Below are 2,693 nucleotides of genomic sequence, written 5' to 3'. Positions count from 1 at the left end.
TGCACATCCTTCTTTGCACGAAAAACTTGTGCACTTAACCGAAAAAGGCACTTAAGCGAATTTTCTTTACTACTTCAATGAGGAAGGTATCCAAATCTCTATGAAAGCAAATAATGGAGAAGCACTTACCACGTAGAAATTACTGCAAGCGAAATTTTTACCGAATAGTATCTAATTATCTATATAACTACATAAATTTATAGCCATTTTCGTTGGTCTGCGAGATGAACAAAATAAATAAAAAGTTTTAAAATTAGGTAATTGTAGGGCCAGTGCAGGTAAACGCAATACTTTCTTTGATAATTGATACTAGTCGCATATTTTTTAAGGCAGGTATCGCCAATGTGCAGGTATGCTAAATGCATTTATCGGAGCAGTTTCCTTATAAATGTTAAAAATAATGCCTCTGATGCGCATTTTGGGGTAGGTATCTTAAATGTGCACTTAAGCATAGAGGCAGCAAAGCAAAATATACTGTATGTACATAACTAAGTAAGGTAAAAATAAGCTTGACAAATGTACGGGTCTAGGAGCCGCCGATCCCTGCTGAAGTCTAGAAAAAAGAAGTCTGATGAGGAGATGTGGTGATCTCCGAAATAGTGCTATAACTTCTACCGCTTAAACTTTGTTGCTTTTTCAATTTTTCCTAATAAACAATCGTGGTACAAAGCTCAATAAAAATATTAAAAATAAAATGTTAACAAGCCACAATAACATTGACAAATACATAGTTTAGGAAGAGCCTGCCTGAAACTATACAAAAAAGCAAATAAGCAAATGGATGTATAGAATTGACAACAACAACCACGCTGTCGAGTTTAAATAGCGGCAAATCAGCTGCACTTGATAGTAGTTGGTTGAATAAGGAAAATGAATTAGCAACAAGAGTTTACGGGATGTACATAGCTCAGTGGTTAACGCTTCTGACTTTGAACATCGAATTCGCAGGTTCGATCCCTGCTGAAGTCTAGAAAAAAGAAGTCTGATGAGGAGATGTGGTGATCTCCGAAATAGTGCTATAACTTCTACCGCTTAGACTTTGTTGCTTTTTCAATTTTTCCTAATAAACAATCGTGGTACAAAGCTCAATAAAAATATTAAAAATAAAATGTTAACAAGCCACAATAACATTGACAAATACATAGTTTAGGAAGAGCCTGCCTGAAACTATACAAAAAAGCAAATAAGCAAATGGATGTATAGAATTGACAACAACAACCACGCTGTCGAGTTTAAATAGCGGCAAATCAGCTGCACTTGATAGTAGTTGGTTGAATAAGGAAAATGAATTAGCAACAAGAGTTTACGGGATGTACATAGCTCAGTGGTTAACGCTTCTGACTTTGAACATCGAATTCGCAGGTTCGATCCCTGCTGAAGTCTAGAAAAAAAAAGTCTGATGAGGAGATGTGGTGATCTCCGAAATAGTGCTATAACTTCTACCGCTTAGACTTTGTTGCTTTTTCAATTTTTCCTAATAAACAATCGTGGTACAAAGCTCAATAAAAATATTAAAAATAAAATGTTAACAAGCCACAATAACATTGACAAATACATAGTTTAGGAAGAGCCTGCCTGAAACTATACAAAAAAGCAAATAAGCAAATCGTTACCTTAATATAGAAAGGCCCTATCTCACATCGTCGCTGATTAGCGGCAAATCAGCTGCACTTGATAGTAGTTGGTTGAATAAGGAAAATGAATTAGCAACAAGAGTTTACGGGATGTACATAGCTCAGTGGTTAACGCTTCTGACTTTGAACATCGAATTCGCAGGTTCGATCCCTGCTGAAGTCTAGAAAAAAGAAGTCTGATGAGGAGATGTGGTGATCTCCGAAATAGTGCTATAACTTCTACCGCTTAAACTTTGTTGCTTTTTAAATTTTTCCTAATAAACAATCGTGGTACAAAGCTCAATAAAAATATTAAAAATAAAAAATGTTAACAAGCCACAATAACATTGACATAAACAAGTAAGTTTTAAGTAATACACAAATGACTTTTGATGTAAAGCTTAGCTCCGTATAACTTTTGTTAACCTAAAATAATTTTATGCATTGACTAGTCTTTCTACACTCTAAAAAGTCTGTTTAAAAAAAATTGGGTATATTTTTGTTTGGTTTTACAATTTTTTCGTAAATTTACACGATAAATATGTATTTTTCACGTTTACACATTTTCGTGTGTAAAAATCCTTTTTTTGGCGACTTTATACAATTCTACGGGTGAAATTAAACAACAGATGTGTATTTTGTGGCTTGTACACACTAGCGTAGTAAAATTTACGCACACCACAGCAGCTAAATTACACTCTAAAAAGTCTGTTTAAAAGTGCGACTATAAATCGAGTATATTTTTGTTTATTTTTGCAATTTTTTCGTAAATTTACACGATAAATATGAATTTTTTTTCGGGTGAAATTAAACTTTCTTAGTAAATTTACGCACACCACAGCAGCTGAATTAGATATAACGGTTCTTTGCTCAACAGAACTATCGAAATGAGGTTAGCGAAGGTATGCTTTCAATTTCAAAGTTAATGATATAATCGATAAAACACTTGTACGTTCCAAGTTAAAATGGTTTATATATTTTATATGACGCAATGACTGCCCACACATGGGTAACATTGACTGTAGCATTGCATGTTTGAAACTTGTGTTTGTAACAATGTTCCTCGTGTATTCGCCGCTT

The sequence above is a fragment of the Rhagoletis zephyria genome, unplaced genomic scaffold (genome assembly GCF_001687245.7).
Source record: "Rhagoletis zephyria isolate East Lansing unplaced genomic scaffold, Rhagoletis_zephyria_1.1 Rzeph_scaffold_00874, whole genome shotgun sequence".
Classification (NCBI taxonomy): Eukaryota; Metazoa; Arthropoda; class Insecta; order Diptera; family Tephritidae; genus Rhagoletis; species Rhagoletis zephyria.
This window is presented reverse-complemented; position numbering follows the sequence as displayed.